Source organism: Uranotaenia lowii, chromosome 1, assembly GCF_029784155.1.
Source record: "Uranotaenia lowii strain MFRU-FL chromosome 1, ASM2978415v1, whole genome shotgun sequence".
NCBI lineage: Eukaryota > Metazoa > Arthropoda > Insecta > Diptera > Culicidae > Uranotaenia > Uranotaenia lowii.
This window is the reverse complement of record NC_073691.1, coordinates 150,089,264-150,101,459: the sequence shown is the minus strand read 5'-3', so window position 1 is coordinate 150,101,459 and position 12,196 is coordinate 150,089,264. Positions and strand designations below refer to the sequence as shown.

The following is a 12,196-nucleotide window of genomic DNA, read 5'->3' as shown; positions in this document are numbered from 1 at the left end:
TAAGATTTGTTTAATGATGTTTGAAAAAAAAAATGTTTGAATCGTCAATACAGATACAGTTGATCACCGAGAGGGTTACTCTCGTGGGGTGGCTATACGCTGCTGTCAGCCTGCGTGAACTCACATCCAACTGCTGGAAGGGCATTCTGGCACTTTGGGAAGGTTTTTTGAGCAACGGTCAGTTGCCTGCCTCACATCATCTCACAACGACTTCTGCCGGAGATCAAGATTGGAAGGAGAAGTTCGCTAAAAGAAATCATCTTGCGATACTCAGCTACGCTGCGGTTAGCATGTGTCTTCTGATTTTGATGGCTGGAAGAAGTTGTTGGTGTTGCGGGAAGCTCGCCATCGGCGATGCTCTTCAACATTCTTAATTTGCGAATTGAGGGGAGGTGTTCAAACCCACGATTGGCAATTCGCGTATCGCTGGTGGAGTTAACAAGCCAAATCATTCTAAAATTTACGGACATGTCGGACTGTTTATCATATCCGATTCAAACTGAATTTTGACGACATTTTAAACGATTTTTTTCTATTACCTGGAACAGCAACACCATTGTAAACGACTTAAGTTATCATTTCTGATACGATTTCAAGTTTGCTGGGTTATCACAGTTTTAGGACTTTGACACTACTACTCGGATGTTCTCTGGCGATAACGTCATTCTATACCGATTCGAGATGCTTGCACTCTCTCGTGAGCCTTCCAACCCGAAGGGTATCCTCGAACAGTGGTTTAAAGCCCCTCCCCCCCCCCCCCCATCCCCTACATGGTCCGCTGCGAAGTAAGTCTTGTCTCATCCCCGCAGCCTCCGATGCTCCTTGACGATGGAGTATCGGTAAAGAATGCTTGAAAATGTTGAGGGAGACATTTCCGATACCAGACGTGGGCTTTCTATCGTTCACTATTTCATCAAAATCTTGACTACTTATTGATTCGAAAGGGTGGAAGCTGTCACTGTTGTACATACTCTAATAAATATACAAAAAGATTCTTACTTCAAATGTTATCTCATTGGAGATAGTTCATGGGATCTTGGACGCCAACATGAAGACTATCTATAATAACGAAATGTAGAAAATTCGAGCAACAAAATTCGTTCTTTTCCTAATCCATCAGCAAAACATATTAAACAACCCGTTTTTTTTTTCGAGGACCAGAGTCCATGCATTTGATAGCAAAAGTTGATTGGCAGCCTTAGAACGAGGTAAATCGTTTTGGCCTTTATCCAGGCACCCGACGACAGCAAAATAAGGTAACAAAATTCCAGCAATATCGATGCCATTCTCGTACGCGCCATAGATTACCTGTCACTGGCCGCAGCACTTTGGCACCGCACCATACATTCTAGCACACCGCCAAAGACCCCACCCCCGCCCCTTTTAAAGGCCGAACTCAACCATCGAACGGGAAATTGTGGCTTCTGAGGGACCCATAATGAACCACCAATAAACCAACCCCAAACCTTGTTCAATCTATTTCCGAAAAAGCAATATGTGCGATTTTGGCCGGGCCAGGTGCTGCTAGCCTCGGCTGGGAATTCGGGATCGAAAATTCCGGTCAGGATTAGCAGAACCGCCCGGTTTTCTGTAAATGAACTAACTTTCCCGGCAGCAAACTCGAGAAAGGGAAAAGGGGGTGCATGAATGTGTATACATATGTGTAGGTGGTATCAGATTTGAACAAGTACACTAAAATTTAAAGAGCAAAACGCTGGCTGCTGCATACAGAACGAGCGAGATACCGAAAACCGAGGTTAAGCTTCCTGTACGGATTCGTAATTTATTACACCTCCCAAAACCAGGAATGTGCAATGGCAAACTTTTGCCCACCGAACTTTCAAATAAACGGTAGAGGTCGAGAAGGGGGCGTTTTTCCAGGGCGGAGTCAAAGGTGCCAGGGTGCAATTTTTCACTGCATGTGTAGTTGGTTGGCAGACTCGGTAGTATCTTTTCGAGGCAACTAGGGGGTAAACGTTGATTATGAACTCGCCTGGAACGATACATCTCGAGTTAGAATCGTTAACTGTGTTAAACCAAATCACAAAATATGTGGTTTTGTATTTTAGTGGGAACGCCTAATATCTTAACACATTGCGGACCAAATACGAGATATTTAGTTTTTTCGCTGACCGCGAATTCTATGCTCTTAGAAGAATAACTTCAATGTTATAAATTTAATATTGAAACTCAATTCTTCAAAATTGATCACAACACTTTCGCTTACTCAAAGATAGGCGGAAACGTGGAGAACTCTACATATCTCAGCTGTGTTTTGAGATGAAAATCTCAATCCAACTGTCATCGTCACAGCTTTGCGTACGCATAGTTTCTCTATGATGTTCACTTATGTACGCATCATATGCTTCTTTTCTTCAACTAGCTCATAAAACTAAACTTACATAATTGAACAAGCACCCGCGTTCATAACAAAAATAGGCACATATGCCTTATGGTCTTAGTTTTATCATGCTCTTTCACATGAAAAAGGAATTTTTCATAGATTATACTAGTTTACAAAATTTGAAAAAAATCGTGAACTTTATTGACTGACCAATATTTTCAATGTGAAATCGGGCACTGAATCCGAAAATGAAATTCAAAAAAATCTTAGTAGAACCGTTTTTGAGTTATGCTCCAATTATGAAATTTCGGAAAAATAAAAAATGGTCTTGTATTTAGATTAAAATATCTCGGACGGCATAAGAGTAATTTGAAATCCCTCTTTTGCATATTGAAGGTGAATAAATTGTCTATCGATCATCTGAAAACTGTTTTTGCGTATGATCAACAGTATTGTCGATATTAGTGACTATGTGATAGAAAAAATTATAAAAAACGCATTTATTTAGAGAATATTTTGTTTCAACGGAAGTTTTAGACTCGATGGTAACATTTAAAAAAATCTGATTTCCTTCTGCGCTTGAATGTCAATTTAAAACAAAGATTTCAAGTAGTTATTTATTATAATCGGTTGAAAATAGAAGAAGTTATGGCTACTTTACCATAAAAGTATTTTTTGTAGTTTTTAATAATTTAACGAACCGCAGTACACTTATCATAGTATTGGAAGAATGAAACATGATAAATCTAACTCGCTCCAAGTCAAAATAATTAATTAGCTTACAAGAAGGTCACATGCCAAATTTCAGGAAGATCTGGGAGGGGTTGCTTGAGTCTCAAACGTGAATAAAATTTTAAGGTATTTTGCCCGGGAGGAACGAAAAATACTGGTTTTTCATCAATAACTTTTTTTATCACCAGCCGATTGTTTTTTATGGTTAATTTTATGAAAGCCTTAGTTGAGACAAATATTTAACTAGAAGACTGCAACACTATTGGACTTGAAGTAAAAAAGTTATTGCAGTTCAAAGGCCGCAAATTTTGTCCAACACGCAATGAGTACTTTTTACGCATTGCGTTTTATATAAAAATTTTCGACCAAAATACAATCTTTGAACCGCAATAACTTTTCTGTTTAAAATTCAATCGAGTTACAGTCTTCTAGTGTAATATTTGTCTCAACTTAGGCTTTAATAAAATCAACCATAAAAAACAATCGGCTGGTGATGAAAAAAGTTATTGATGAAAAACCAGTATTTTTCGTTCCTCCCGGGCAAAATACCTTAAAAATTTGTTCACTTTTGAGACTCAAGCAACCCTTCCCTATGGTCAGATCTTCCTGAAGTTTGGCATGTGACGTTCTGGTAAGCTAATAAATTATTCTGACTTGGAGCGAGGGAGGTTTATCATGTTTCATTCTTCCAATACTATGATGAGTGTACTGCGGTTCGTTAAATTATTAAAAACTACAAAAAATTAATGTTTTGGTATAGAAGCCACAACTTCTTCAATTTTCAACCGATTATGATAAATACTTTCTTGAAATCTTTGTTTTAAATTGACATTCAAGCGCAGAAGAAAATCAGATTTTTTTTTAAATCGAGTCTAAAACTTCCGCTTGAAACAAAATTTTCTCTAAAAAAATGATTTTTTTTATAATTTTTCTATCATAAAGTCACTAATATCGACAATACTGTTGACCATACGTAAAAACAGTTTTCAGATGATCGATAGACAATTTATTCACCTTCAATATGCAAAAGAGGGAATTCAAATTACTGTTATGCCGTCCGAGATATTTTAATCTAAGTAATAGAATTTTTTTTTATTTTTCCGAAATTTTATAATTGGAGCTTAACTTAAAAACCTTTCTACTGAGATTTTATTGAATTTCATTTTCGGATTTAGCGCCCGTAAGTTCAAAAATGCTGTAAACTAGTGTTATAAGTCACTCACACGCAACCAATTTTCAAATCATAGTCTGTGAGGAAACATGGCCACATACTGTGGGGTTTCTTACGCTACCTTTATTTTGGTGTTTTAAAACGTTCATTACTTAAAATACATTTTTCCTATCAGTAAAGTTTTCTCATGCCAAATGATGAGTTATGAGTATATTCTGTCAATTTTTATCAATGCGATAGGGACGAACATACTGAATCCTGCATAAAGGAATACCGCCAAAACGTTAGCGAGCCAGGTTTTTGAAATTATTCGATCACACACTGCTCGCGTTTTATTTCTTCACCTGAAATTACTTTCAAATAACAACATGATTATGAAATTACAGTTTTTGGTAAACTCATAAACTTTGCATGTTATTTGATCAATTTGGATATGGTGGACCCCGATTCCCCACCAGTTTTCAAAATCCAAAAAAAAATTAAACAGTCAGAACTCGGGAAAACTATTGAAAAAAAGCCTAATGATACGTTTGAAAAGTGGAAAACAATACCATTTATCTTTTTCATTTTATCTTTTGTGATAAAGAAGGTATGGATCAAACAAAAAAGTGGCCCATGATTCCCCACTTTCCCCTACAATAATTGCAAAATTTAGTATTTTGGCGTTCCTCTGCGCTCTTTCATTCCTTCATGACTAAAAATGTCTGCCATTCAAATGAATGTGAGTATGAACAGCGCACACAGTCATCGATAATTGAAAGGCGCTTTCCAGCATTCATTCCTATTGGACTGAAAGCCGGGCTAGTATTCGTTCGGCTTGAAAAGCCTCAGCAAATATGGCTTCATGTAAGCTTGAAAGTCGAAAAGTTTTGGAAGAGGATCTCTCATTTTAGTGAAAACATCGTGTTTTATTTTTTCTTTCGGTTTGGTGTCACTGTATTACGTTTGTGAGTGTATTGACTTTCTGATTCGAAATCCAAATATCGGCCACAATTTTGTTTTGGAAGCCAAGTTTTTTTTTGTACTTTTCCATTATTTCCTGTTGGTTGCATATCAAGAAATTGTATTCTTCTATCACTTTCCAGTTCGATCGTGAATTGGAGTTTATTATGGAAATCGTTAAAAGTTTCTCGAATCACTGGAATTTGATCACCCACACCAACGCAAAAACAGTCATGTACATGAACCTGCGGTAGAATATCATGCACGCTCATATTTTTTTTAACCAGAAATGACGGTTTTTCATACATTTTATGGTATTTATGGTAGAACCCCTAAAGTTGTTATTTTTCAATCGTAATGAATCGTTTAATTTTAACCATTTTATGAGTTCATGACGAAAATTTCAATTATGGTTGAAATTCAACAATAAAATGATTGGAAAATCAGTCGCCATTTTTGTAATCGCAGAAGTCTTTGTTCTTTTTTGGTTCCGCGTTGGACTTGCAATTCCGCTGAATTTTTTTATAATAAAAAGTGTAAGTATTCGCTTGATAATACTTATTATTGAAATTATTAGAAATTGAACCACCACCTTGGCTATCTTTCAATTCCATTTGCAGACGAGAGTTGTTGTGAAAAAAATATGGATTATCTGAAGTTGTAAGCAGCAGCAGTTCAGCCGCAGACAGCATTTCGTCGGTCGACTCAGCGGAATCTTAACATTCTTTGTTACCAGTTGCCGTTGAATTTTTGGGTAAGTTCTTGTCATCATTGAAAATCCCTATCAACTGTTGCTAGAATAATAACCTTGAAAAAATAATTCTAGGATGCTCCGGAACTCCCCCGTGTTGCTGCACCAAGAGGTACATTTCGGTTCCAAAAATCTGCGAGGAAAAAACCAGCACTAAAGTAAATGCAGAACGGGGAGCGAACCATATAGTTCCAATATTGGAGGAAAGGCAGCAGCGCTTCATCCGTAATTGTGACCGCAGTATAATCGACGCAATCAGCTCTTTTACAGTTTCCAACCCGTGAACGGGTTGAAATAAACAGTCAGCTGAAAAATGGGCTTGAATTCTTTCATTCTGTTTTCCTGTGCTATCCAGATTTTTAGATAGTTGGCCATTTCTCAATATAATAACTGCCACATTGAATTAGATTTGAAATGATTCATAATAAAAAAACATTTTTTTCCTTTATTTTCGGCCCATTTTTACTTTTTTGACCATGCTTGAAAAATAACCATTATTCAAGTTCTCTGTGGAATCTCATTTTATGAGTTTTTGCTGAAAACTCATAAAACGACTTGATCCACAAAACTGCCATTATGGTTATTTTTCAAACATTAATGGTTCAATATGGCCGAGAGTGTGTCGATATATTTTTCCTGAAGTTTTCGTAGACATTCATTCTTCAGTTTTTCTAGTGTTAGTTCGGAGAGGATTCCAGAGAGGTGAGCCCATAGCATGATGCCTCTAGATATGGTGGTCTCACTTTGGCAAAAAGTAGGCGAGAGTAGGATGCGGCGGAAGGGGCGCAATTTTGACAGCTGGCTGTTGGCTGGCCAAAAAATCTTGAAAGCAGGCAGTGTAATTAAAGAATTGTTTTAGTAGTGGTATGATCTGTGACGTCACTCTCATAAAAGATTTCCTTCGAAGGATTATTTTCCCGTTCTCCCGTTCAAATCATTTGCACCAAAAACCACAAAGCAAGCTTGAGGGCAGTATAAGGAACAGGAGAAGGTACAATCTTGACAATAAACAAATAACGCGGAAGGAACATGTTTACATCCTTCTGGAATCTTCCCTGTTTGATAAATTGCATATTTATTTTTTAAAATTTCGTAAGTGCTGTTCCTGTCAAGGAATACGCGTGGGCACCGTAAAGGATAGCACCCTTTTCACCGTCGATTACGACAACTAGATTAACGCGGGAGTCTCCGACATTATATCCGCTTTCATCGTTGCTCACCGGAACATTTTCGGCCTCACGAAGGGTCGTGTTCCTCCTGCTTTCATAAAAATTATTCTCATTCTTCACTGCACCATCGTCAATCAATCCACGAACTTTTTTGATCTGATTGACGGTGCGGTTTCCGATATCCTCACTATTAAATGCTAGCAAATCGTCGGCCACCTCTACTACACAATTTCAAAAACCAAATCCCCTTATGTTATTTAGTGGTATGAATAAGGTTTAGCAATTGCTTCGGTAGCTTTTACTTAGCTTGAAATCAATCAAAGCAAAAGTCCAAAGCATTTACTTAGTTTGGTATGAATAAACATTTGCTTAGCGGATGTGTACTAAAGTCTTAGAACATAGCTTTTGTTTCGAAAAATAGAGCTATCCAATCAGCAGAATCTGAAGTTTTCTAAAGTAAAATGAAAGAAGACGATCAGAAAATTGAAAAGTACGGCTAAAGTAGCCTTGAAGTCGACGAATCGGGTGGTGGGTGTAAGAACGACCGGATTTTTTTGGTAAATTTGTGCTCGTATGTTGATGTTTAAAGAAAAATGAATACATATTCAAATATTGTCAAACAAAAAATAGCCTAACTTTAATATTTATCAAAAGTTCTCCCCCACCCCCACCCCATTGTATAAAAATAGGCAATAGGCGCTTTTTCATTTAGATATTTTTTCTTAAATCTTAGGACTATATAAAAATGATAGATCTGTATAATGTTTTAAATTATTACAACTTATTTCTTACTTTGAGCTAATTGGGACTTCATCCACTATAGCCGGATTTTTTTTTAATTTGACATATTTATTTACTGATTGATTTGTTTAATTTCATCTTAGACGAATGATTTTATACAACGACAAGAATATGAAAAAAGTTGGGTTATCACTTCGACTTTTCTTTATCCATGTTGAAAATGCCTTTTTGAATTGTTTTGAAGTGAAATATTGCTAACTTGATAAATTCATAACGTTATTAAAGATTTTTTTATTGGAAAAGTCTGCTACCGAGCGTGCTTAGAAAATAGAGCAATTGCTTGGAGATTTGCCGAGCAATTGCTTTAGATTCGAGCTTTATTCATACCAAACTAGCTTGTTCTAAAAGTAAAAGCTCCTGACTGAGAAAACAGCTGTCAAAAAAACTTTATTCATGATAACCGAAGCAATTGCTTTAAGCGACTGCTCGACTGCTCGATTTAGTTTAGCAAAAGCAATTACTAGGTTTTTTTCATACCACCCATTGTTTCCATGCGAAACCATGAAACTAACTACCTTAGCTGATAGTACATTGATCCTTCTCCCTTTTTCGTAAACATTATAGCCAGCTGTCAAAACTTTTTTCAATATGGCTGAACTGCGATTTGACATGTGAGACCACCATATCTAGAGGCATCATGGCCCAGGCAAGGTGGGTATATACTCAGGAGGTGTTACCGAATATCGAATTCCCGATTCAGCCATTTTGGCTATGTAGGCTATGCAACTATACGGAACTCATGAAGTTTGTTTACCAACAAACCACAGAAAAGCTGAGCAAAAAATAAACAAACTCATTGAGAGCCCCGCTCACTCCTCGCCTACTTACTGTGAAAGACGGAGAACCTAGTGTATCAAAAGACCTTGGGCCCAGGGACTCCATAGCACTGTTTGTAAACAACCTTGTTGTACAATCAGGGATGCCAGGTGTTGAGGATAATAAATCTGGGCAATTTTGAAAAAAGGCTGTGTGTGTCCGTGCATAAGGAAGATCCCAAATTTGGAACTAAACCAGAAATCCAACGATGCGTGTGAGCGGGAGAATGGGGGGTGGTGTTGCGTTGTTGCTATCGTATTTGTTGATAACTATATAACAAACACTGTTTCCTACAACCTACCATGTCGATATTATTTAAAAAAAAATTTATGTTTGATTGGTCAAATACCAATCAAAACTAGCCAGATTTCAGTCTAATCTGGCACTTACGGATCAAATCCGATGCATGAATATTGATTTCATCACTCAATTTTGAAAGTTTTAAAAATCTGGGCACTTTCAGCAAAAATCTGGGCAAAATCTGTGTCTGACCAATATCTGGACGAAGGGTCAAAAGTCTTGGTTTTACAGACAAATCTGGGCACCTGACAACCCAGTGTACAATCCATACCATGCAAAGACTGCCAAGATCTAGTGTACATTAGCCAAACAGGTAGAATGCTTGGAAAATAAATTACAGGAACATGAAAAATTAATCGCAAAATAACGAACTTTCCATCAGTTTCAATTAAATTATACGGAAATATTGCCCAAAAACCAGGAATTTTGTTCAAAACATAAATAGGCGCATTTAGTCCGCACGGTTTGAAGTTTGAGGTTCGGCATGTTAGACCACACTTATCATAAAATTGTTTTCTCGGAAACGGAAGAAAATTTTAACATAAAAATTACTCCAGTGTATAGAAAACACCCAAGCAACCAAAAGTTCGAATATCACTTAAGGAACGAACTAATAAGTTCATATATAGCTGTACAAAAGTTCTGTGGAACTTTTTTGCTGTTCAAAACGCTTTTTCGAGGTCCATGGAACTTCATTCTTTATCAAGTTCAGCCAATACTCAAAAAAAGCTTTAAAGTACTGTTTTGGTTTCTGTTTTTACTTTTTGGGAACTTTAAAGTTTGTATGAAGAAAAACAATCTACTTGTTACGTACTTCTCATTTTTTTCAAAATCAAAGGGTTGCAAGTCTCTTTGTACAGCTCAATAGTTCGTAAAAAGTCTCTGTTGTACTATTTTGTAAACTTGAAAGTTTTTAATTAGTCCCAACGGGCGTTCCAAAGCAACTTCGTATTATAGAAACTTTGAAGTAGATTTAAAGGCTTAAATCTACTTTTTTCGAACTTCAACACGTGTTTGCATAAATAAACACATCGGTTACTTGGGAAACAACTATATGAAGTACACATTAAGTTCCGGAAGAACTTTTTAACAGCTTGAAAGTGGGAATTAAGTAGAAATAAAGAACCTGAAAGTCGTTTTAAAGAAAATCATCACATCGAGTAAAATCGTTGCCTACTCATGATGTTCATATAGGGCAACAAGTATGGATCTCAACTTTCAAGCGGTGAGCTCGGGTTCGAGGCCTGGTAAGAACATGTTTTTTAAATGTAATGTGAGTTAGTAACAAATATAGTTGATTAATATGAATCAAAATAGTATACTTGAGAAGGCAATTGAAGGAGCGGAAGAGTAATTTTTTCGATTTTTTATGCTGCTTATAAAGTGGATTTTGAAGCTGGTTAGAAGTTGTTTGACGATTTATGCGAACTTTTTTTCAACTTTAAAGTTCGTTTAACTACTTAAAAATTGAGCTGAAAAGAAGTTATATTAGCATACTCGATTAAGCTGATCAAACCTGATAGAGGAATGTTATCCGAACTTTTGGTTGCTTGGGCAAATGCCTACACTCGTGTATATACATATGTAGTTTTTGTACACATATTCGATGTGATAATTGATTAAATCAGTGTTCTGCTTAAAAGGCGCATATAGCCCGCTTCTCCCCTACTATGTGTGCCGTGACCGAGATTCGATCTCATGACCACTGGCTTAGAAGACTTGAACGCTAAAGGCAATTTTTTTGATGGGATTATTATTTGTTTATAATTAAGTTTAGAAGTTAAAATTATTCGCAAATACTGCGAAAAACTGACAGCTTATTTTGTTTTTACTTTGCACGATCACACACCAAACGAATCCTTACAAAACTCCTGTATACTGGCGTTAACTACATATTTCGAGCTTTCCTCCGGAGGGTTTCGTGAGTCTGATATTTGAGAGAAAACAGCGAGAGGCAAGTAGTTTCCAACAACAATTGTACGTCAGTTGAGCGGACTCACAGCCACACTGCAAGATTGCCGAAAAAAGAAAAAAATGTGTTTTTTAGAAAAGAAAAAAAACAATCACTTTCTGGGATTTTACCCAAAACTTCTGTGACCATTTTCTGTGATGTTATTTTATCGAATTTCATTAAAAATTCATGATAAACTGGGTCTTTTTTCATTTAAGTAGGGGTAAATAAAATAATACAATATAAAATAATAATAGTATTAAGTATGATAAGATTACTTTACTAATTAAAGTAAGAAACCTGAATTCGGTTTGGTACAAAAAAATTAATAATTTTGGAAATCCATTTAAAATTCACAAATTCTGTCAAATTCTGTGTCCTGTGACACAGGTTCTGTGATGAAAATTTTCTCAAAAATCTGTGCAATTACAGATTTTTCTGTAATCTCGGCAACCTTGCAACACTGCAATGGCTCCCCTCGAATTATTGATTTATTCAACTGTCAGCCGGTTGGGTGGTGCGATTTCTGCTTACTAATTTTGATACTTTTCCTTGTTATTAGGAATACAAGTTATAAAACCTCAGAAAATACAGCAAATTATGTACCATAAAATTCCTCGGATTCTGAAGAATACAGCGGTATCATTCTCATATCCCAATATTCAAAAGATATATTGCATAGGAAATTTGATGTAGGTACATTAGGTGGGTAGAAATGAAAATTGATAAGATAATTTGGCTTCAAAACTACTTCGTTTGAATGATTTCTCTGTATGAATGTATTTTATAAATTCAAAAGTTATGACACAATCGAAAAGTTGAAAACTCAAGGCATATCCAGCATTTTTAATCAATTTTATTAGTTAAACCATTGAAAAATGAGCAAAGTTGAGATAAGTTTTCAAAAAAAGTTACCCTTCATTTCGATATAAATCTCAAAAACCTTAGATTTTTGAGGAAAATGCGACTCTAGATAAAAAAAACCAAGACACTTCAAGTGATTCAACAAGGTAAGTTTGTGAAATTGTGATCAGTTTACGGCAAGTAACAGCTGATTGAATTTTAAGAACCGACTATTTCTGGACCTTGATAATTTAAGTGTTAACTAGCAAAAAAATATCTTTTCTTGCTCTTGCACATGGAAATAGATGTTTGACTGAAATAGCAATAAGTCTTTAAAACGCAACCAATTTGCAAATCATAGCTGGTGGGGACTCAG

At 36.1% G+C, this 12,196-nt stretch overlaps 1 protein-coding gene across 2 annotated transcripts in view; it reads left to right on the top strand.

Annotated features, from left to right (window-relative positions):
• The window catches only part of LOC129740482 (uncharacterized), a 571,616-nt gene that overhangs the window by 429,248 nt on the left and 130,172 nt on the right, over window positions 1–12,196 (top strand). The window lies entirely within an intron of this gene.